Here is a 26075-nt window from a genome sequence, read left to right as displayed (position 1 = left end):
CAAAGACAGATGCGCAGCCAACTGAGCCACCCAGGCATCCCTATTCTAGTCTCTTTTTTTGTATGTCCAGTTGTTCTAGCAGCATTTGTTGAAAAAACTATCTTTTCTCCATTCCCTTGCCAAAAATCAGTTGATTATATTTCTCTGTATCTATTTCTAGGCTTTCTATTAGGTTCCATTTATCTATTCGTTTATTCATTTTGCCCATTGTATACTATTTTTTTTAAAGATTTTATTTCTTTGACAGAGATAACAAGTAGGCAGAGAGGCAGGCAGAGAGAGAGGAGGAAGTAGGCTCCCTGCTGAGCAGAGAACCCGATGTGGCGCTCGATCCAGGACCCTGAGATCATGACCTGAGCCGAAAGGAGAGGCTTTAATCCACTGAGCCACCCAGGTGCCCCACCATCCTATACTATCCTAATTACTGAAGCTTTATAGTAAGACTTGAAGCAGGTAGTGCCAGTCTTCTTCTGACTTTTATCCTTCTCCTTCAATAACGAATTAGCTACTTTGAGTCTCTCTCTCTTTTTTAAGATTTTATTTATTTATATGAGAGAGTGAAAGCGAGAGAGATCACAGAAGGAGAGGAAAAGAGAGAAGCAGACTCCCAGCTAAGCAGAGAGCCCGATGTGGGGCTTGATCCCAGGATTCCAGGATCATGACCCGAGCTGAAGGCAGATGCTTAACCAACTGAGCCATGCAGGAGCCCCCTCTTTTTTTTTTTTTAAAGTAATTTCTACACTCAATGTAAGGCTCAAACTCACAACCCTGAGATCAAGAACCTCAAGCTCTTCCGACTGAGCCAGCCAGGCACACCTTGGATCTTTTTTAACTTTAGATTGGTTTGTCAATATACACAAAACAACGTGGTGGGATTTTGGTCAGGATTGTGTCGAATCTACAGATGAGGTTGAGAAGAACTACTATTGAACAATATTGAGTGTAAGGGTTTTGGGGTTTTGTTTTTGTTTTATTTTCTTAAGATGAAGAGAAGCTCGAGCACATTTAAAAGTTTTGGGGAAGGAGCCAGTAGAGAAGAGATTGAAACCTCAAAAGGCAGAGAATCATCAATATGAGATTACTGAGAAGGCTGCAAGGTGGGGTTCAGGGTGCATGTAGAGGAATTGATAGGAGGAGGGACCTTTGTCCACTATAAAAGAGGACAGGGAGTGAGGACATGCGCAAATGCAGGTGTATTTGTAAATTTGGTGGTGTTTGGTTCTTTAGTAAAGATGGATGCCAAGTCAGCTGTTGAGAGCAAGAGGATGAGATAGGACTTGGAAGTTTGAATGGAGGAAGTGTGAGCAGTCATCGCACAGAGGGAAAGAACATATTCGCCAGAGGGATGGGGCAGGATCACTAGGTAGTGTTGAAGCCTCTCCTGGTGACCGTAAACTTGAAGCCATGCAGACCTGTGAGACCACCCAGTGTACTCAGATACTCAATTGTATGCACAGAGAAGGAAATTGTTCATCCGGGATCAGGCTGCTTCCACAAAGGTGTGATTAAAGGTCAGGGACACAAAGGATTTTATAATAGCAACAAGAGAATGATGAAAGTAGTGGTGGGCTGTCAGATCTAAGAGGGACAGGGAAGTGAAAAATGGAAGGAGCTAATGACTGAAAATCAAGTGGAGAGGCTGGGGACTGGTGGCCGGAGGGAAGACCAGGTGCAGTGGGCGTGGTTGAGCAAGAACAGGAGGTTGTGGTCAAAGAGTTTCCATCTCTGTAAAGTTGGGACATGGGAGTTGCAGTAACAATCAAACGTGACAGAACGTGTGCTCTGTAAACAGTGAAACACCACACCCATGTTTGTTTTTTCACTAGATGTAAACCTGAAGACAGGAACCATGTCTCAGACATTCTTCCTGCTAGCCTAGCGCTTCATGTTGAATCCGTGGTAATGAATCTGAGTGTTAGACAGAGGAGCCAGTGAGTTCATTTCCCTTGAAGTTTGAGGCTCGGCCAGAATTTTGGACTTTCCAGTCCCGAAAACAGCTGATCCTTCCACATTCTTGTAGGCAGACCAGCTGATGTCTGACAATGAGGTTATATATAGATCAGACTGTTCTGATAAGGGCAGCATAGCTTGTATTGAATATAGTAGTCCCCTCTTATCCGTGGTCTCATTTGCTGTGGTTTCAGTTACCACTGGCCAACCACAGGCTGGAAATAGATGATCCTGCCTCTCACGCAGCCTCAGAAGGTGGCCTAACACCATATCACAGCGCCTATCTCATTGATTTTGTGTTCTCTCATCACAGAGGCATTTTGTCATCTCACGGTATCGCAAGAAGCGTGAGAAGAGTACAAGAAGATGTGTTGTGTGTGTGTATGTGGGAGACCACATCACATAACTTATAGCATGTTGTTATCATTGTTCTGTTGTTTTATTATCAGTTGTTATTAACCTCTGTGCTTAATTTGTGAATTCAACTTTATCATAGGTCTGTACATATAAGAAAACACATAGTATATATAGGTTCAGTACCATCTGTGTTCTTAGATAAGGGGGGGACTACTGTATATATTTATAAACTCTCAATAAAATATTAAAAAGCAATTATTTGAATACACTGGAGAATTACCTAAAGGGTAGAAACTGGAAGAGATTTAGTGCTTAAAAAAAAAGGAAAAAAGAAAAAAGAAAAACATACTGATTGAGAGCCATATTACCTGGCTTTTACAGGTTTTCATGATGTACATGGGGGAGGGATGGATAGAGCCAAAGAAGAAACTGGCACTCTTGCTAATGAGTCCAAGTTTGGTCTTGTCAGCTCAGCTGGAAACTGAAGGGTACTCTCAGAAAAGAAGGAACAAGAGGAGAACCCCCAAATCAGTGAACTCCTTCAAATCCTTAACTGACTCCTAAACTATGGAGCAATACTCCAAGGAGTCAATCACAAGAATGTCCATTCCTCATCAGGCATGTTTAAGATTAACCCAGCACTGGGGCGCCTGGGTGGTTTAGCCGGTTAACCATCTGACTCTTCATTTTGGCTCTGGTCATGATCTCAGGGTCCTGGGATTGATCCCTGCATCAGGCTCTGCACTCAGTGGGGAGTCTGCTTGAGGATTCTCTTCCTCTCCCTCTGCCACTCCCCTGGCTCAGTCTCCCTCTCAAATAAATAAATAAAATCTTTTAAAAAGTGTAACTCAAAGTGGATAAAATACCTAATACCTAAATGCAAGAGATAAAGCTATAAAACTCTTAGAAGGAATATGGGTATAATCTGTTTTACCCCAATTAGGCAATGGTTTTGGTTTTTTTTTTTAATATGACAATAAAAGCACAAGCAACAAAAGAAAAAAGCATAAATTGGACTTCATCAAAATTAAAATTTTTTGTACTTCAAAGGATACCATCAAGAAAGTGAAAAGACAACCCACAGAACGGGCGAATATATTTGAAAATCATATATCTGATGAGGGATTTGTATCTAAAATATATAAAGAATTCCTATGACACAATTTTTAAAAAGGACGAACAACCCAATTCAAAAATGGGTAAAGAACTGGGGTGCCTGACTGGCTCAATTGGTGGAACATGTGACTCTCAGGGTTGGGAGTTTGAGCCCCATGTTGGATGTAGAGATTACTTTAAAAATTTTTTTTTTGGGGGGACGCCTGGGTGGCTCAGTTGGTTAAGCGGCTGCCTTTGGCTCAGGTCATGATCCCAGCGTCCTGGGATCGCGTCCCACATCGGGCTCCTTGCTCGGCGGGGAGCCTGCTTTGCGCTCTGACTCTGCCTGCTGCTCCGTCTGCCTGTGCTCACTCTCTCTCTCTCTGACTAATAAATAAATAAAATCTTTTAAAAAAAAATTTTTTTTAAACGGGTAAAGGGCTTGAATAGATATTTCTCCAAAGAAGATGTATAAATGGCTAACAAGCCATGGAAAGATGTTCAACATCATTAGAGCTTAGAGAAATGCATGTAAAAACCACAATGAGATACCATTGACTAAGATGATTACAATTTTAAAAAGACAGATAATAACTAGTGTTGGTAACAATGTCAAAAAACTATAAACTTCATACACTGCTAGTGACAATGTAAAATGTTGCAGTCACTTTGGAAAACAGTCTAGTGGCTCTTAAAAAGGTTAAACATAAAATTACCACATGATTGCGGCAGCTGGGTGGCTCAGTGGGTTAAAGCCTCTGCTTTCAGCTCAGGTCATGATTCCAGGGTCCTGGGATCAAGCCCCACATCAAGCTCTCTGCTCCACGGAGAGCCTGCTTCCTCCTCTCTCTCTGTCTGCGTCTATTGCCTACTTGTAATCTCTGTCTGTCAAATAAATAAAATCTTTAAAAAAAAATTACCACATGACCCAACAATCCTGCTCCTAGGTATACACCTGAAAGAAATAAAGACACATCCACACACAAAACAGCTGTACAATTGTACACAAATGTTGATGGCACCATTACCCATAACAACTCAAAAGATGAAACAATGTAAATGTCCATCAACTGAGAACTAAGTAAATAAAATGTGGTATTAAAAAAATAAATAAATAAAATGTGGTATATCCATGCAAGGAAGTATTACTCAGTGACAGAAAGGAAGTACAACATGGGTAAAGCAAGAAAACATGATGCTAAGTCAAATAAATCAATCACAGAGGACTATATATTATAAGATTTCATCTATATGAAATGTTGGGAATAAGCAAATCCATAGAAATAGGAAGTAGATTGGCTATTGTTTAGGGCCAGGAGGGTTTGAGGGAAAATGAGTGGTGATGGCTCAGGAGTGTGGACATTCTTTTTGGGGTAATAATGAAAATGTTCTAAAACTGACTGTGGTGATGGGTGCATATTCTTCAGGAATGACAAGAGGGCCACTGGGTGGCTCAGTCAGTTAAGTGTCCATCTCTTGCTTTGGGCTCAGGTCCCGATCTCATGGTCGTGAGACTGACCCCCATGTGAGATCCATGCTCAGTGTGGAGTCTACTGGGGATTCTCTCTCTCCTTCTGCCCCTCCCATTTCTGCTCTCTCTCTCTCTCTGAAATAAATAAATAAATGAATCTTTTTTTTTAAAAATTTACATGGTATAGTAATGGGATATTATTTGGCGATGGAAAGGAATGAAGTACTAATATATGGTACAACATAGATAAACCTCAGAAGCATTACATTAAATGAAAGAAGCCAATCATAAAGGAGCACATATCATATGATTCCACTTATAGGAAATGTGCACAATAAGCAAATCCATGAAAACAGAAAGTAGATTAATGGTGACCTAGGGCTGCCTTAATGAGGGAAATAGGGAGTGACTGCTAATGGCCACATGGTTTCTTTTGGGGATGATGAAAGTGCTCTAAAATTGTAGGGATGGCTGCATAATTCTGTGAATACTCTAAACACCATCGACTTGCACACTTCAAATAGGTGAACTGTATGACTGTATAATTCAGATATAACTGAATTATATCTCAAAACTGGTTAAAAAAAAAAAAAAAAGACTGAGCCAAAAGCACACATTTCTACATCAACTGCAGCCAAGGGAAGACTCAGAGTTCAGAACCTGCAAAGGGGTTGGGGTGACTGCCTTTGGAGTGTGCGGGGGTGACATAGGGTAGGATGTCTGCTCATCCTCTCCCCTTTTGAGCATTACAGACTAGAGGCAACACCATGGTAGTAACATGAACAGAGGAGAGCCTACCCACAGGCCCACACATATGACTCAAACCCAAGGGTTGGCAATGGCCATGTTAATATCCCAGGGCTCTGAGGTGTCCAACTTGAGAGTCACCCCGAACCAGTGTATCAGCACCATTCTGGTGGCAGGGATCTATCCATACAGGACCAGGTCTGGTCCCGAGGCACCCTGCCAGGCTCACTGGTCCAAGGCACTGGAGGGAGACTTACAATTCTCGAGAAAGCTACTCCAAAGCACAAGGGCTCCTGAGGTGTGGGACCCTGGACAGTCTTTCTTCTGTCTAAGGGCAGTACTTCAGAGGGTACATACAAAAATCAAATAAGATGGTGAACTTAAACCCAACCATATTGACAAGTGCATTAAATGTAAATGGATTAAACACTCTATGTAAAAGATTATCAGACTGGATTCTTAAAAACCAAGGCCCAATTGTATGCTTTTTATAAGAGACACACTCAAAATAGATGCAGATGGGTTAACAATAAAGGATGGAAAGTATATATATACCATGCACACAATAAATGTAAGAGGGCTAGTTTTTTGGGTTTGTTTTTTTTTGTTTTTTTTTTTTTACATTTTTATGTATTTATTTGACAGAGAAAGAGAGGGCACACAAGCAGGGGGTGCAGCAAGCAAAAGGAGAGGAGAATCAGACTCCCCATTGAGCAGGAAGCATGATATGGGATTTGATACCAGGACCCTGGTATTATGACCTAAGCTGATGGCAGACGCTTAACTGACTGAAACACCCAGATGCTCCAGCTAGTTTCAATATAAGTATTACAGAGATTTTTTTAAAGCTCATTTTATAATGATAAAGCCAATTCTCTAAAAAGAATTAATTATGAGCAATTAAGAATTAATAAGACTAAATGTATAATAATCTTAAAACAGAACCAAAATAAATGAAACAAAAATATTACAGGAAGAAATAGACAATCATAGTTGAAGATTTAAAAATTCCTCTCTTGGGGCACCTGGGTGGCTCAGTCAGTTAAGCGTCTGCCTTCAGCTCAGGTAATGATCCCAGGGTCCTGGGATCCAGCCCCACATCAGGCTCCCTGCTCAGTGGGGAGCCTGCTTCTCCCTTTGCTCCTCCCTCTGTTCCTGCACTCTTTCTCTCTGTCAAATAAATAAATAAATAAAATCCTTAAAAAATAAAAAATAATAGAAATTCCTCTCTCAGTAACTGATAGACCACATAGACCAAAAAAAAAAAAAAAAAAAAAAAGAAAGAAAGAAAGAAAAAAAGAGAAAATTAGGAAAGATGTAGAATATTTGAACAGTAGCAACAAATCTAACCTAACATAAATTCATAGCACACTCTACCCAACAACAGCAAAATATGCATTCTTTTCAAGTGCACACAGAACCTTCACTAAAATATATCATAGGCTGGTCTTTAAGCAAATCTCACCCATTTGAAAGGACTAAATTTAAAAGATTGTGTTTCAAGGCACCTGGGTGGCTCAGTCAGTTAAGAGTATAACTCGTGATTTCAGATCAGGTCATGATCTCATGGGTTGTGGGATCAAGCAGGGAGTCTGCTTGAGATTCTCTCTCTCCCTCTTCCTCCGCACTTCCTGCCCAGCCCCCATTCTCTCTCTCTCATTCTCTCTCTTTCTAAAGTAAATAAATAAATCTTTAAAAGAAATAAAAATAAAAGATTATGTTCTCTGACTCAACAGAATTAAATTAGAAGTAATCTCAAAAAATCCCCCCAATAATTGAAAATTGAGTGAAACACTTCTAAATAATCCAAAGGTATTATGAGATACCATTATACACTCACCAGTGTGTAGCATTGTGGAGGTTTTTTTTAATGTTTTCTGTGGGTTTTCTCATCCACATATTTATTCCACAATCAAAATAAATCATAACTTAAAGCCATAACATTTCTCCTTCTTTAAAAAGGAGAATTTGTGTCACTGCTGCATTAATAAAACGCAAAGCGAATGAAAGAGCTTGGCTAAAATTTCAAAAGCTGACAACCACAGATCATAGCACATAGGAAGAACTGGAAGGCTCCTGAATTGCTAGTGCAAGTCTGAAATATAGAAACTACTTTGGAAAACTCTTTGGAGTTTCTTTTTTTTTTTTTTAAAGATTTTATTTATTTATTTGACAGAGAGAGAGAGATCACAAGTAGACAGAGAGGCAGGCAGAGAGAGAGGAGGAAGCAGGCTCCCTGCGGAGCAGAGAGCCCGATGCGGGGCTCGATCCCAGGACCCTGAGATCATGACCTGAGCCGAAGGCAGCAGCTTAATCCACTGAGCCACCCAGGCACCCCTGGAGTTTCTTTTTTTTTTTGTTAAGATTTTATTTATTTACTTGACAGAGAGAGAGGGAACGCAAGCAGGGGAAATGGGAGAGGGAGAAGCGGGCTCTCTGCTGAGCCAGGAGCCCGATGTAGGGCTCGATCCCAAGATCATGACCTAAGCTAAAGGCATGCGCTTAACCACTGAGCCACCCAGGCACCCCTCTTTGGGATTTTCTTAGAAAGCTAACTATATATCTACCTATGACCAAGAAATTCCACTCCTAAATATTTGTTTAAGAAAAATACCATATATCTGGGCGCCTGGGTGGCTCATTGGGTTAAAGCCTCTGCCTTCAGCTCAGGTCATGATCCCAGGGTCTTGGGATCGAGCCCTACATCGGGCTCTCTGCTCAGCAGGGAGCCTGCTTCCTCCTCTCTGCCTATCTCTCCACCTACTTGTGATCTCTGTCTGTCAAATAAATAAATAAATAAATCTTAAAAAGAAAAAGAAAAAGAAAAATACCATATATCCAAAACACTTGTATTAGAATATTCACAGCAGCTTTGACACTATTAGCCAAAAACTGGAAACAACCCACATTTTCACCAAGAAGTGAGTGGATAAGCAAATTGTCATATATTCACATGATGGAATACACTCAACAGTAAAAGGAAACTACGGATACAGGCAGCAACACAGATGAGTCTCAGAAACATTATGTTGGGCAAAAGAAGCTAGACAAAAACAATGATTCCATCTACATTACATTCTAGAACAGGTAGAACTAATCTGTGATGATAAAAATTAGAACAACCATTGTATTTGGTGGGGTGGGGGAGACACCCGTTGGAAACAGGGACACAGGAACCTCCCAGAGTGATGGAAATATTCCATAACTCAATTAGAATGGTGTAACACATGCAGATGCAATTGTCAAGATTCATCAAACACCTAATATCATGTGTTGTATTGCACATAAATTACACTTCGCAGCAAATGCCAGCTTCTTTAAAGCAAAAAAATCAAGCTCTTTTCAGGTGCCTCTGCACCCTGCCCCGCTGCATGTCTTCTCAGAAAATGCTATCAGAGATGAAGACTGTACAATCATCTATCGTTGGGGCATTAAGAGTTAGGGATCCTACTGTTAAATCAATTAAACAGCCAGAAGTGGTTGGATTTAGCTGGCATAGGCTAAGATGCTAGGGGGGTTGTCCAATACCTCATAGTGGAGGCAATTTTTGAAGAGGAAGGTATTCCAGAAACCACCACCAACTGTTGCAGACTTGGGAAGTGGTGAGAAGATTGGATAAGGTTTGGGGCACCTGGGTGGCTCAGTTGGTGAGGTGTCTACCTCCCTCTCAGGTCGTGATCCCAGAGTCCTGGGATCGAGTCCTGCAATAGGTTCCCTGCTCAGTGGGGAGTCTGCTTCTCCCTCTCCCTCTGCTTCCCCTGCTACCCCCACTCATGCTCACTCTCACTCTATCTCCAATAAATAAATAAAACCTTAAGAAAAAAAAGAAAGATTAGATAAGGTCTGGCTTTGGAAAGAGAACTCCTAGCTGCGAAAGAACTTGGAGGGAGGTGGTACAAAGGGCAAGGGGAATCTGCTTTGGTGGGCAAGATCTCCACTGGGGTGGACTCAAGAAAGGGGGAGCAGGATTCTCAGTGGGTCTGGGTTCAGATGGAACATGGACCAAAGCAAGCGTGACTGGGCCTTCATGGCAATCACAGGCTTAGTGAGAGTCTCTGAGGAGTCCTCAGCCTCTGCAGCCCCCCTCCCACGTCCAGGCCCTCCCCTGGCACCTGCAGCTCCAACCCAGCACCCTGGCACTGAACCTGACATCTCCAAGGTCAGGAGCTGGCCTGAGAACTGAGTCTCTGCTTTATTTTCTAATCTCTAACTCTGTCTCCCATCCAAAACAAAGCCTCTGACTGGAGTGTATCCTGAAAAGCAGAATCACAGCTCCAGACTGTCCTTTCTAGTCCTGGCCCTGAACCAGAGGCAGTAACAATGGTGATAGTGATAGCCTAGTAGTGTTGTTGCAATAGGACTAGTAAGTAGAGTAACCGTGGTAATTAATGCTGTAGTTATTATTACAATAGCATTGGTAGCTAACATTTAATGATGCTTAACTATATGTCAAGCCCCATGCTGAATGTTTAAATGCTTTATCTTATTTAATCCTAACAGATGCCCCCAGCTTATCAGGGAGGAGATAGAAACTCTTTGTACAATACTCTGCTATAACTTTATTTGTTGTTGTTGCATAAATAAAACCTGTTCATTATAGGAAAAATTGGAAGATGCAGGTGGGCAAAAAATATAGAAAATAAAAGTCACCCATCATCACATCCCTTTTAGTTAATCACTATTGTGCCCTACCACGTATATGTTCTTCAATATCTTTATAAAAACAGTATATTATGCAGTATATAGTTTAATCGACTCATTTCATTCAGTAATGTACTGAACCTTTCCCTTATTGATCAATAAATATACTTTTAAAACACCGTTTTAGGGGCACCTGGGTGGCACAGTCGGTTGAGTCTGACTCTTGATTTTGGCTCAGGTCATGATCTCGGGGTCCTGGGATCAAGTCCTGCACCTAGCTCTGTGCTCAGTGTGGAGTCTGTTTGAGAGTCTCTTCGCCATCTGCCCCTCCCCCCACCCACTCTCCCTCTGTAACCCTCTCTAAAATAAATAAATAAAATCCTTTAAAAAAATAAAATGTCTTTTTTAAAAAAATTTTTTAAAGATTTTTATTTATTTATTTGACAGAGAGAGAGATCACAAGTGGGCAGAGAGGCAGGCAGAGAGAGAGGAGGAAGCAGGCTCCCCGCTGAGCAGAGAGCCCCATGCGGGGCTCGATCCCAGGACCCTGAGATCATGACCTGAGCCCAAGGCAGAGGCTTAACCCACTGAGCCACCCAGGCGCCCTGTTTGTAATGTTTTATAATATTTTCATTTTTTTAATGTTTTAATGTTACAGAAATTGGTTCACAGACTGTCCTTATAGCTCTGAATACACCTTTGTTTTACTTCCTTCAGACTGGTTCCTAGAATGGGAGTTGTTGAGTTAGAGCGTGGGCATTGTTAAGGCTTTGAAGTCAGGCAGCCCTGACCTTGAATCCTGCTCTTGTGGCCTGACCCCTGGCCTGAGGCAAAGTGCTTCTGGGGGCTGAATTTGTGCCCTGTGCTCCTTCTCCTCCTGTTTGCTCCCTATCATAGTTCGCTGTTCTTGGCCCCATCCGTAGGTCTTGTGTTCTGCCCTGACTGCAGACCCTGCCGCCCAGGACTGTGCATGTTCCTCACTGTGTGCGCCCCAGCACCCGGGACAGAGCTCAGTGTTTCCTCAGATGCAATTTGGTGCCGCAGAAAGGTCATGGTCGGGAAGGAAGGCACCCAGGTCCCATTCCCAACATGACCACCACTAGCTCTGGTGACAGACAAAGCCGTTCCTCACCGGAACCTCACTCGGCTGTCGGGACTCATCACCTCCCACTCTACTTTTGTGCTAGCAACTCTGAGCTAACACTCCTCAGGGCTGTATGTTCTCAGAACATACCTTATTCTTCTATAAGTCTCTGCCTTTGCCCATATCTCAGGGCTGGAGACCAACACAGTGCCTTTATGCAAAATAGGAAAAGGTACCTCTTCCTCCCAGCAGAGTGCAGGCTGGATTTCACGCCCCACACATCCCTTGGCCCGGTGCCATACTGGATTGACTGACCTGGATAGCATTTCTGAAGCGTGGAACAAACACAGCTAGCCCGCCTAGCAAACTTCCATTCATCCGTCAAGTTGCAAGCCCAAGTGCTCCTTCCTCTGTAAAGTCATCTTACTAAAGCAGATATAACTGGTTTGTTTGCTAAGCTGCCTCTGCTTTTTGAAGAGCCTTCATTAAAACAATTAACTTTAATGAATTACTAAATACCTCTCTATCCCACTAGATTCTCAGTGTTTTTCCTCTTTTATTCCTCCTACAAGGTCCAGTTCCTGACACATAGGAAGTGACTGCTAAGCTTGAACGATGAATAAATGAGTGAGTGACATTTTACCCCTCTGGTCCTCATGTTGCTTGTCCGAGAATAAAGGAATCCAAATAACAGATGCCTGAAGTTTCTGCCAACTCCAAATTTCTCTTTCCCAATATGCATTAAGTAAATATCTGTTGAGCAAATGAATAGCACCAAATCAAAAGAAAATCCCTTTAAAGATGTGCCTTAAAGGATCATGGATCAATATGTTAAGTTTTATTCTAGAAGCAGGCCAGTGTGAGTTTTTGAATCTCTTAAATATTTTGCCTTGCCTCTGGAAGTCCTTCAGAGACATTTCAAACTGTCTGAAATAGAGTCTAAGACTTGCTTTAGGAAACCCTTCCAAAGAATGACTTGCTTTCCACCTTACCGTGTGAGTCACCTATTTTTATTATTTGTCTTTCTCAGACACTTTCACAAAAGGAACATCTGTTTCTCAACACAGGGCAGTTCCTTATACATCTTGAAGCTAGTGATGCTACTTCTCTCACAAGAAGAAGTTTTACCGTGTCCTTTCTCCATCTCCAGATGTCTCGTCTTTATGTGGACACTGCCAATCTCCTCAGAAGGACAGCTAACCTATTTGAGGGCATCAAGATTCTGAAACACTAACAGAAGCAGGAATCTAGGGTAGGGGCTTTTACAAACTATAGGCATCCCTGGATCCCTGAAGAGTTCACTAACTCCCTGAAATTCTACGCACAATAACGTATGCTTGTGCATTTTCTAGAGGAAAATCCACATCTTTCTTTGGAACCTCAGGGGAGCCCCTTGACCTGAAAAGAGCTAAGTAAGAGCCACTGGTCTACAGCCTGGGCTAAAATAAACTGGAAAGTACAGGGGCTTTTAAGATCAGATAATGTTCTGGCACATTCTTTGGAGTTATATTAAAGACAGAATCCTCAACAGATACAGACTTTGGGACTAAGTCCCTCCCCTCATATCAGTTGACTTCACTTGGGGGCTTCCCCAAATCCCTAGGACTCGCTGAAACCCAGCCTGCTCCCCAGACACAGAAAAGCTTTGGGGAGAGGTCAGGTGACTGGCACCTCTGCCCTTATGTTTTAGCAGTAATAGCCTTGGAGCCAGAAGATCGGGTTCCTGTGAGGGCATGGGATTCTCCGAAGCCCAGGATCATTACTCTACCACAAGGTGGCACCCAAAGCCCAGACAGACAGGACAACAAGCATCCTGCCTCCACTCAAATCTGAGTGTAGGACTCAAGAGCCCCCAGGCACTAAGCCATTAAATTCCTGGTTATACAACTGGTCGGCAAAGTCTTTTTACCCATGCCTAGTGTCCCACAGGGGGCCTCACTGCTCTTTCTAAAAAGTTTGCATGTGGTTCTTGCTGGCTTCAGCCCTTTTCCTAGAGGTGGCCTTGAACCCTACAATCCTCCCTGGCTCTACCCTGGATGTGTAATATGAATTATGATGATCCTGATCCTCGGTATACATAGTGCACACACTTCTCTCCACGCCTTGGAGTCACTCCTGGGATTCTGCAGGGTCCTTACCCAGTGTTCAGAATCCTCAGTATGATTTCCAGGTTGAGAGCACAATGACATAGGATGTCATTGGAACATCTCTATAGTTGTGACCCACTCAGACAAGAATAAGGAAAGGATCGACGTTCATTAGGCCAAAGGCAAGAGTTACCAAGAGTAGCTGCAGCTTGAGTGGGGATCCCAGACTGCCATGTATTCTATAGTGAGGCTGCAATTTCGATACAGAAGGCAGGCTCAAATCTAAACCCATCAGAAGAGTATGAACTTAGATAAAATCAAAATATTAAATTTATAAAGGGAGTTTAAAACACTTAAGGGAACTTAGCGCACTCAGTTAAGGAGACCCACCTAGACAGATGTTTGTGGGTACAGGTGGGGCATCCTAACCTCAAATCTCATGCAAATAGACAACTTCAGCCTTCTTGAGATGGTAATTACAGATCATGATCATACACTGTCCACACGAGCTAGGAAAACTGCTCCCTGAAGCGGAGAGATGTCCTTTTAACTACAAGAAGGTTTGGAATTAACAGGGTGGCTTGGTACTACGTCAGCTTTATGGAGATGAAGCCAAAGTTTTCAAGCAGTTCAAGGTTAAGATTGGCCACAAGAGAGATGTATGAGATTGGAAAGGGAGAAAGGCAGGATGAAGGCAGCAGCCATGATGCTGTTAAGGTCAGCTTGGGTTGCTAGGACAGCTGCTCTTCCCCCACTCTTAATTTTTTTACTCTTTCCCCTTCAGGAGCCAGACAGTAACAAACAGGACATTCAAAAGCAACTGCATATATGGGGAAAACTAGAAAGTGACAATGTATGCCCAGGAAAGACCCAGAAAAGACCTGAGAAAACTTTTAAATTTATACTTCAGGCTGATATTCAGTGTGGAGAGAGCCAACAACAACGAAAACAGGGTGGCTCAGTGGGTTGGGCCACTGCCTTCGCCTCCGGTCATGGTCCCAGCGTCCTGGGATTGAGCCCCACGTTGGGCTCTCTGCTCGGCAGGGAGCCTGCTTCCCTTCCTCTCTCTGCCTGCCTCTCCACCTACTTGTGATCTCTGTCTGTTAAATAAATAAAAATAAAATCTTTAAAAAAAAAAAAAAGGGTCGCCTGGGTGGCTCAGTGGGTTAAAGCCTCTGCCTTTGGCTCAGGTCATGATCTCAAGGTCCTGGGATCGAGCCCCGCATTGGGCTCTCTGCTCAGCAGGGAGCCTGCTTCTTCCCTCTCTCTCTGCTTGCCTCTCTGCCTACTTGTGATCTTTGTCTGTCAAATAAATAAGTAAAATCTTAAAAAAAAAAAACGGAAAAAAATAACAATAATAAAACAAACAGACCCTGAGGAAGGGGGAAAATCTGATCTCCACAGTTACCACATTATTAGATTCAAATGTCCAGTGTTCAACAAAAAAATCACAAGGATGTAGGAAAATATACCCCATTCAAAGGAAATAAACACATCAACAGAAACTGTCCCTGAAACAATTCTAATAGCACATATATTAGACAGAGACTTTAAAACAATCTGTCTTAAAAATGATCAAGGAACTGAAGGAAGATGTGGAGAAAGGCAAGAAAATATGGTGTTGAGGGGCACCTGGGTGGCTCAGTCAGTTGAGCATCTGCCTTTGGCTCAGGTTCGGGGATTGAGCACCACATCAGGATCCCTGCTTAGTGGGGAGCCTGCTTCTCCCTCTCCCTCTGCTCCTCCCCACTGCTCATGTGCTTTCTCTGGTGCACGCTCTCTCTCTCTAATAAAATATTTCTTTAAAAAAGAAAATATGGGGCACCTGGGTGGTTCAGTTGGTTAAGAATCTGCCTTCAGCTCCAGTCATGATCCCAAAGTCCTGAGATCAATTCCCACATCAGGCTCCCTGCTCAACAGAAAGCCTGCTCTTCCTTCTGCCCCTCATCCTGAGCGCTCTCTTGCTCTCTCTGTCTTGCTCTCTCAAATAAATAAAATCTTAAAAAAGAAAAGAAAATATGGTGTTGAATAAAATGGAAATGTCAATAAAGACATAGAAAACTTGAAAAGAAACCAAGAAGAAACTCTGGAGCTGAAAAGTATAATAACTGAAATGAGAATTTCACTAGAGGGATTCAAGGCAGATGTGAGCAGGCAGAAAAAGAATCAGTGAACTTGAAGATAAAATGATGAAAATTATCAAGTCGGAGGAATAGGGGGAAAAAAAAAGTGAACAGAGCTGATGGGGCCTGTGGGACACCATCAAGAGGATCAACATATGCATCAAGAGGATCCAGAAGGCTGAGAGGAGAGAGAAAGGGGCAGAGAAAATATTTGAAGAAATAATGGCTGAAAACTTCCCAAATTTGATGAAAGACATAAATACCAGCATCAAAGAAGCTCAGTGAACTCCAAGTAAGATAAGTTCAAAGAGAATCATACCAGGACACATATAATCAAACTTTCAAAGGGCAAAAAATGAAGAGAATCTTGAAAGCAGCAAGAGAGAAGGGAATCATCCCATACAGGGAATGCTCAATGAGATTATTAGCAGATTTCTCATCAGAAACTTTGAAGGTCAGAAGATAGTGGGCCAATACATTCCAAGAGCTAAAAGAAAAAAAAAATCGACTAAGAATACTATATCCAGCAAAACTATCCTTCAAACATGAGAGACAAATTAAGACATTCTTAGGTAAACAAAAGCTGAGGGGGTTTAAGACCACTAGACCTGCCCTGAAAGACAGGGAGTCCAGCAAGATGAAATGAAAGGAACTAGACAGTAACTCAAAGCTGTATGGAAAATAAAGATCTCAATAAAGGTAAATACATGGCCAATTATAAAAGCTAGTATAATCATGAGAGTGGTTTGTAGCTTCACTTTTTGTTTTCTATATGATTTAAGAGATTAATATATTTCAAGAAAAAAATTATTAGTGGAAAAGCTAGTATCACTCTAACTTATGGTTTGTGATTCCAAATCTTGTTTTCTCCATCATATAAGAAAGTAATGCATTTAAAAGAATTATTAGTTTATGTTTTGGGGCATACAATGTATAAAATGTTAATTCTGTGACATCAACAATTGAAAGGGGATGGGGATGAACTATAAAAGAGCAGAATTTCTGTGTATCATTTAAACCAGTATAGGTTCAAACGAAAGTATTATAACTTCAGGATCTTAAATGTATGCCCCAAATTTCACTGTAATATTTCATTATTTCCCTACATATTTCACTACAAAGAATCAATTAAGCACAAAAGAAGACAGAAATGCATGAATTAAGGGACAAAAAAATTTCCAACACATATAAAAAATATATAGCACAATGACAAAAGTACGTCCTTATTATCAGTAATTACTTTAAAGAGTAAGTGGATTGAGCGCCCGGGTGACTCAGTGGGTTAAGCCTCTGCCTTCGGCTCAGGTCGTGATCTCAGGGTCCTGAGATCGAGGCCCGCATTGGGCTCTCTGCTCAGCAGGGAGCCTGCTTCCCCCTCTCTCTCTGCCTGCCTCTCTGCCTACTTGTGACCTCTCTCTCTCTCTCTCTCTCAAATAAATAAAAATTTTAAAAATCTTAAAAAAAAAAAGTAAGTGGATTAAAGTCGCTGAACACAAAACAGAGATTGGTAGAATGGCTAAAAACACATGACCCAACTATATTCTGTCTATAACAGAATCACTTGATATCCAAAGACAGAAACAGATAGAAAGTGAAAGAATAGAAAAAGAAATTCCATGCAAATAGTAACCAAAAGAGAGCTAGGATGGCTACACTGATATCAGACAAAATAGACTTTAAATCAAAAAAAGTTTACAAAAGATAAAGGACACTATATATTAAAAAGTTCATTACCACAAGAAGATGAAATGCCTTGATGACTCAGTCAGTTGAAAATCCAACTCTTGATCTCAGCTCAGGTCTCAATCTCAGGGTTGTGAGCTCAAGCCCCACACTGGGCTCCATGGAGCCTATATATATATATACATATATAACTGGCAGAATTGGAGGGAGAAATAGATGATTCTATGATGATAGCTGGAGATTTCAATATCCCACTCATAATAATGGGTAGAAAAAACAGACAGAAAAATAAAGAAATAGAGGACTTACACAACACAATAAACCAACTAGAACTAACAGACATGTACAAAATACCCTTCCCAACAAAAACACCATACATATTCTTCTCAAGTGTACATGGAACATTTTCCAGGGTAGACCATATGTTAGGCTGCTGACTAAGTCTTAATTGATTTTAAAAGGTAAATATCATACTGGGGTGCCTGTGTGACCCAGTCAGTTAAGCAACTGACTCCTGTTTCAGCTCAGGTTGCGATTTCAAGGTCATGAGATCCAGCCCCATGTTGGGCTCCACCCATAGCATGGAGTCTGTTTGGGACTCTCTCTCCCTTTATCCCATTCCACCACTCTTTCTCTCCCCCTCTAAAATAAATAAATAAATCTTAAGAAAAATGGTAGATATTATACAAATTATCTTCTCTGACTATAATAGGATGAAGTTAAAAATTAATTTAAAAAAGGAAAACTGGAAAAATCACAAAATTATGGAAATTAAATAATACATTATTAAACAAAAAATAGACCAAAGAAGAAATCACAAGGGCAATTAGAAAATACTTAGAGGGGCATCTGGGTGGCTCAGTTGGTTAACTGTCAACTCTTGGTTTCAGCTCTGGTCATGATCTCAGGGTCCTAGGATGGAGCCCCACACAGGTCTCTGTGCTCAGTGGGGAGTCTGCTTGAGGCTTACTCTCCCTCTCCCTCTGCCCCTGCTCCTGCTTGTTCTCTCACTCTCTCTCTCTCTCTCTTTAAAATAAAGATAGATCTTTTTTTGTAAATTTTATTTTACTTTTTTCAGTGTTCCAAAATTCATTGTTTATGTACCACACCCAGTGCTCCATGCAGTACGAGCCCTCCATAAGAGACTGTAGACTCTGAGAAATATAAATCTTTAAAAAAAAAAAAAAGAAAATACTTAGAGACAAATGTGAATAAAAACACAACATCCCAAACTTTTTTTGTTGTTGTTTTTGCTTTAACTATTTCTTTCTTTTTTTGTTTTTAAGATTTTATTTATTTATTTGACAGAGAGAGAGATCACAAGTAGGCAGAGAGGCAGGCAGAGAGAGAGGAGGAAGCAGGTTCCCCGTGGAGCAGAGAGCCCGACACGGGGCTCGATCCCAGGACCCTGAGATCATGACCTGAGCCGAAGGCAGCGGCTTAATCCACTGAGCCACCCAGGCGCCCCTGCTTTAACTATTTCTTTAGGGGAGGGAACATCACACTTCTAGGAACATTTTTAGCATCTAAAGGTTTTTGGGTTTGGGGTTTTGGGGTGTTTTTTTTTTAGACTTATCATGTCATGAATTCATAGGGTATAGGCTCCAACTGCTCAGGCTCCTTTCCCTTGGTTCTCACAAAGTGTGATTCTCTGGGTGGAGCAGGCTAATACTTCAGTTAAACCTGAGTACCTTTCTCTTTGACTTCCTTTTTTTCTGATCATTTTCCTTCACATGCTTCAGGAAGCTATCTTGGCTCTTAGAGTGCTTAATATGCTCAACTTGTACATTAATTTCCATGTCAAGAATCATACCCTTAATGTGTTTGTTTACAGCAATACCAATACCATGCTAGGCAGCCCTGCAGATTCTTCTAGTTTTGCCATAGTAACATTTGTGGGGCAGTACTTTTTGAACACTGCCCATTTCCTTGATGTCTGTAATATCACCTTTCTTGAAGATTCATATGTATGTGGCCAAAGGAACAACTCCATGTTTTCTAAATGGCCTAGAGAACATATAGCAGGTGCCTCTACTCTTTCCCTTTGTATTGGTCATTCTGGCAAACTACTGGAAGATGGTGGTTCTAGCCAAAAGGCTCACACCAAAACTCTTGGGATGCAATGAATGTGGTAATAAGGGGTAAATTCATAGCTGTAAATACTCATGTTAAAAAGAAAATAAGAGGAACCCCTGGATGGCTCAATTGGTTAGGCATCTGCCTTCCACTCAGGTTGTGATGGGGTACTGGGACCAAGCCCCACTTGGGCTCCCTACCCTCCAGGGAGCCTGCTTTTCCCTCTCTGCCTGCCACTCCCCCTGCTTGTGCTTGCTCTCTCTCTCAATCTCTCTCAAATAAATAAATAAAATCTTTTAAAAAAATAAGAAAAATCTCAAATCAACAACCTAATTTTACAACTTAAGTAACTAGAAAAAGAACAACATAAACCCAAAGCTAGCAAAGGGGAGGAAATGACAGAGATTAGAGCAGAGATAAACTACATAGAAAATAGAAAAATAATAGAGAAAATCAATGAAACCAAAACTTGCTTCTTCAAAAAGACAAAAAAAAAAAAAGGACAAACCTTTTAGTTAGATGGACTAAGAGAAAAAGAAAATAAACTCAGAAATGAATGTGGAGTATTTGTGTGCCTATTTGACAGAAATAAAAAGAATTATTTGACAGAAATAAAAAGAATTATAAGAGAATACTATGAACAATTGTAATCAACAAGTTGGATTACCTAGATGAAAAAAAACAAACCCTTAGAAACACAAAACCTACCAAAACTAAATCATGGAGAACTATAATATCTGAAGAGGCCTATAACCACTAAGAAAATTGAATCTCGGGGTGCCTGGGTGGTTCAGTGGGTTAAAGCCTCTGCCTTCAGCTCAGGTCATGATCCCAGGGTTCTGGGATTGAGCCCCACATCGGGCTCTCTGCTCAGCAGGGAGCCTGCTTCCCCTTCTCTCTCTGCCTGCCTCTCTGCCTACTTGTGATCTCTGTCAAAAAATAAATAAAATGTAAAAAAAAAAAAAAAATGTAAAAAAAAAAAAAAAGAAAATTGAATCTCTAATCCAAAATGCCCCCTGACCAAAATCTCCCAACAAAGAAAAGCCCTGGACCTGATGGCTTCACTGATGGATTTTACCAAACATTGCAAAATAATACCAATCCTTCTCAAAATTTGTTTTAAAACACTTCTTAACTCATTCTATAAGGCCAAGATTACCCTGACACCAAAGCAGACAAAGGCATTATAAGAAAAAATAACAAACAATATCCCTTATGAACATTGATGCAAAGAAATCCTCAACAAATAAAATTCATCAGCATATTAAAAGGATTATACACCATAACCTGGTGGGATTTATTCCTGGAATGCAAAGATCATGCAAAATATGAAAATCAATCAATGTAATATGCCATGTCAACAGAATAAAGGGAAAAAACACATGATCATCCCAATTGATGCAGAAGAAGCATTTGACAAAAATCAACACCATTTCATGATAAAAAGCCTCCCAAAAACTAGGAATAGAAGTAACTACCAGCACATAACAAAACCCATATGTGAAAAACCCACACAAATAAAATATTCAATGGTGAAAGACTGAAAGTTTTTCTTCCAAAATGAGGAATTACCTTAATAATGCCCACTTTTACCACTTCTATTCAACACAGTACTGGAAGTTTTAGCCAGAGCAATTAGACAAGAGAAAGAAATAAAAGGCATCCAAACGGGGAAAAAAGATGTAAAATTATCTGTCTGACATGATCTTATATGTAGACAACCCTAAAAATTGCACACACATAAAACTGTTAGAACTAATGAATTCAGTAAAGTAGTAGGATACAAAGTCGACACATAAAAATCACTTGCATTTCTATACACAAACAATGAACAATCTGAAAAACAAAGCTACAAAACCAATTTCATATACAGTAGTTTCAAAAAAAAATACTTAGGAATTTACTCAACCAAGGAGGTAATAGAATTGTAGGATGAAAACTACAAAATATTGCTGAAAGAAATTATAGACATAAATAAATGAAAACACATTCCTATTCATGGATTGGAAGACATAATATTGTTAAAATGTCAATATTACCCAAAGTGATCTACAGATTTGATGCAATCCCTATCAAAATCCCAATATTTTTTGCAGAAATAGAAAAATCCAAACTAAAATATATATGGAATCTCAAGAGACTCCAAGTGGCAAAAATAATCTTGAAAAAGAACAAACTGGAGAACTCACACTTGCTGATTTCAAAACTTACAACAAAGCTACAGTTAATAAAACAATGAGGTATCAGTATGTCAGTATGAAGACAAACATACAGACCAATGGAACAGAATAGATAGCCTGGAAGTAAACGTGTGTGTGTGTGTGTGTGTGTGTGTGTGTGTGTGTGTGTGAGAGAGAGAGAGAGAGACAGAGAGACAGAGACAGAGACAGACAGAGACAGAGACAGAGAGAGAGAGAAATGATTTTGACAAGGGTGCCAAGACTATTCAATGGGGAAAGAACAGTCTTTTCTACAAATGGTGCTGGGATAAATGGATGTCTGCATGCAAAAGAATAGTTACCTATTAACTCAAAATGGGTAAATGACCTAAATGTAAGACCTAAAACAGTAAAACTTTTAGAAGAAAACACAGGAAGAAAGCTTCACACAACATTGGCTTGGCAAGATTTCTTAGATACGACATCAAAGGCACAGGTAATAAAAGAAAAAAATAAACACGTTGAACTTCATATGGTCACAAAAAGACAAATACCATATGATTCCACTTAACACGAGGTACTTAAAATGGTCAAAATTACAAATATAAAAAGGAGAATGGTGGTTGCCAGGAGTTGAAAGTTGGGGGAGGGGGGGATGGAGCGCTTTTTTTTTTTTTTTAAGGGATACAGTGTTTCAGTTTTACCAGATGAAAATGTTATAAGGATGGATAATGGGGGGCTCTGGGGAGCTCAGTCAGTTGAGCCTCTGCCTTTGGCTCAGGTCATGGTCCCAGGGTCCTGGGATCGAGCCCCGTGTCAGGCTCCCTGCTTAGCAGAGAACCTGCTTCTCCCTCTCCCTCTGCCTGCCTCTCTGCCTACTTGTATTTTCTCTATCTCTCTGTCAAATAAATAAACAAAATCTTAGGGGGGAAGAAAAGGATGGATAATGGATGGTAACAGTTGCACAACCATGTGAATGTCTTTGATACCACTGAACTGCATACTTAATGGTTAGGATGGTAAATTTTGTTAGGTGTACTTTACCACAATAAAAAACATGCTCCCCAAAAGTGAAGATCATTGTCTTTGTTTTTACTATATTATAAATAATCAAACAAAATCTATAGCCTGAAATTAAAGAAAAGCAATAAGTAAGATTTTCAAATTTATTAGATTCAGAATAGAACAACAAAAGTTGAAATTTAAACTTAAAAAGCATAAGAAAAATTATATTTTGAAGCCTATTGCTTTAATAAACTAATATTTAAAATTCTTGTAACTATGCATAGCCTTCTGTGTGTGTGTGCCCTCAAATATAAAAAGATACAAACTTGCACTAACCTACTTCTTGCAGCAGTCCCTAGCCAGCCTGTCTCATTTCTCTGGCATGAAATGTAATGGGGTCTCCTCATTGTCCATGTTAAAGATCCCATTGCTACCTCTGAGCTCTAGTAAAGGAGAGATTTGTCCCATATGCTTTCCATAGACCTCTCCTGAAGGATTTCTGTCCCCCTTCCCTTCCATTATGAGCTATGTAACACTCAACCCCAAGGAAGAAAGGACCTTGAGGATCAGCTCATATTCCAAGGAACATTTACTAACACCTTCTGCGTCAAGCCCTGTGTGGGGTGTGTCCCCACATTACCACACTTAGCTGTTCACATCTACCCTGTGAAGCAAGTGTCAGCACCCTCATGTTACAGAGGAAACAGACTCATAGTTTAAGTAACTGGCCCAGCTAGCAAGCGATCAAGCAGAGAGATGGCCTTGGACATAGCCTGGGCAGCACAGATCTATCTTGCCTGCTCCTCTGCTTCTCAGGTTTTCACCATCTGGTTGATCCTCATACTCCCTCCCCAGAAGATTCCTCTGAACGCCTCCCCACTGCAAGACTCCAGGACCCTGCCTGTGCCTGTCACTTTCAACATTCCTCTATGGCCAGGATGCTCACCAAAGGAGGGAAGATTCTGGCCCAATTTGCAGGTAAGAGAGAAGGTTACCACAATCCTTGCTCTTCAAGAAAAACTGCAGTGGGGCCCCTAAAAACCATGAAGGAGAGAAGGTCAGGAGAAGCAACTGTGAGAGAGGCAGAAGCCCCTGCCACTAACCCACCCTCTTCCTCTCCCAGTCGAGGAAGCCTTCAGAACCAAAGGGGGTATGGGAAAGATGAGTCAGATATGTTTCCCTTTGCGTCACAGAATCTAACTCTCCATCTGTGACTTCAGATAAGTTCCAAATAACCCCAAGCAGTGGCCCACAGGGTGTGATAGCAACACACCTACACCACAAGGTATCCCTTTCCAACTCTGTGGGAAAACAAGTGCCTCTTTCAACAGTCAACACATTACCTGAACAATGAACAATTCAAAAATGAAACTAAGAAAACTATTCCATTTACAATAGTACAAAAGAGAATAAAATATTTAGGAATAAATTTAATGAAGAAAGGGTAAGACTTGTACATGGAAAACTACAAAATGTTGAAAAACATTAAAGGAACCTAAATAAATGGAAAGATATCCTATGTTCATGAATTGGAAGACTTACTATTATTAAGATGACAGTACTCTCCCAAATTAATGTACAGGTGCAACCCAATCCCAATCAAAATTCCAACTGCCTCATTTTTTCAGAAACAGACAAGCTAATTCTAAAATTCCTATGGAAATGCAGGAGACACAGAAGAGCCAAAATCATCTCGAAGAAGAAGAAAACGTTGGAGGACTCACACTTCCTGATTTCAAAACTTACTACAAAGCTATAGTAGTTAAAACAATGTGGTACTGACATAAAGATAGACATATAGATCAATGGAATAAATTCAAGAGTCCAGAAACCAATCCATGTATCTATAGTCAATGGTTTTTAGCAAAGATGCCAAGGCCATTCAATGTGGAAAGAATAGTCTTTTCAACAAATGGTGCTGGAATGAAGCTGGACCCCTATCTCAAATCATACACAAAATTTACCTCAAAATCGATTAAAAAAGTAAATTTAAGAGCTAAAATCATAAAATATTAAAAATAGATAAAAATCTGTGTGACCTTGGAATAGACAACAAATTTCATGTGACACCAAAATCAAAAGAAAAAAAAATGGCAACAAAAGATATTGGACTCCATCAAAATTTAAAACTTTTATGTATCAAGGATACTGTCAAGAAAGTAAAAAAAAAACAACCCATAGAATGGAGAAAACATTTGCCAATCATATATCCGATAAGGGTCTAGTATCCAGAATATATATCCAGAATATATAAAGAACTCTTACAACTTGGGCGATTGGGTGGCTCAATCAGTTGAGCAGTTGAGCGGTTGGGTGACTGATTCTTGGTTTCTGCTCAGGTCAAGATCTCAGGGTCATTGTATCAAGCCCCAGCCCAGCCACCATCTCTGTGCTCAGCAGGGAGTCCGCTGGAGATTATAGCTCCCTCTGCCCCTCCCCCAACTGGCGTGTAGGCTCTGTCTCTCGAATAAATAAATCTTTTTTCTTAATATTGTATTTATTTATTTGACAGAGAGAGATGCAGCAAGACTGGGAACACAAGCAAGGGGAGTGGGAGAGGGAGAAGCAGGGAGCCCGATGCAGGGTTCCATCCCAGGACTCCAGGAGCATGACCTGAGTAGAAGGCAGACACTTAACAACTGAGCCATCCAGGCGTCCCTAAATAAATAAACCTTAAAAAAAAATAAAGAACTCTTACAACTCAACAAAAAAAGACAAATAATCCAATTTAAACATGGACAAAGAAATAAACATTTCTAAAAGAAGATATAAAAATGGCCGGTAGGCACATGAGAAAATGTTCAGCACCATTAGTCTTAGAGAAATGCATCTCAGAACCATAATGAGATACCCTTTCATTCTAACTAAGATGGCTATAATTTTTTAATGGAATTTAACATGTGTTGGTAACTATGCAGAGAAACTGGGATCTTCATGTACCATTGATAGGAATGTAAAATAGTTCAGTTGCTATGGAAAACAGTTTGTTAGTTCCTCAAGAAATTAAATATAGAGTTACCATATGACCCAGCAATTCCTCTCATAGGTGTATACCCAACATATGTTCAGTTGCTATGGAAAACAGTTTGTCAGTTCCTCAAGAAATTAAATATAGAGTTACCATATGACCCAGCAATTCCTCTCATAGGTGTATACCCAACATATGTTCACACAAAAGTTGACATGAATGTTGATAGCAGCATTATTCATAACAGTCCGAAAGAGGAAACAACCCAAACGCCTATCAATGGATAAATGGTGTATCCATCAGTGGATCTTCAACCATAAAAAGAAACAAAGCACTGATGACATCAGGTGCACATGAATAAACCTTGAAGATATTATGCTACAATGAAAGAAGCCAGATACAAATGGCCACATATTATATGGCTCCATTTACGTGAAGTGTTCAAAATAGGCAGTAAGGGAGAATGGAAGAGGGTAGATAAGGGAGGGGGGCAGCGGCAGGCGCGGAGGGCAGATGGGGAGGGAAAAAATGGGACTAACTGTAATGGGTGGGGTGTGAGGTTTCTTTTAGGAGAGGTGGGAATATTCTCAAATTAGATAGTGGTGATATTTGCCCAACTTTGTGAAAAC

General features: G+C 40.6%; 1 protein-coding gene across 3 annotated transcripts in view; it reads right to left on the bottom strand.

Annotated features, from left to right (window-relative positions):
- VAMP1 (vesicle associated membrane protein 1) overlaps positions 1-26075 on the bottom strand; it is a 79188-nt gene that overhangs the window by 24137 nt on the left and 28976 nt on the right. The gene's annotated exons all lie outside the window — the stretch shown is intronic.

Source organism: Meles meles, chromosome 7, assembly GCF_922984935.1.
Source record: "Meles meles chromosome 7, mMelMel3.1 paternal haplotype, whole genome shotgun sequence".
NCBI lineage: Eukaryota > Metazoa > Chordata > Mammalia > Carnivora > Mustelidae > Meles > Meles meles.
The sequence above is the reverse complement of the archived record's forward strand: the minus strand, read 5'-3'. Positions and strand labels throughout refer to the sequence as shown.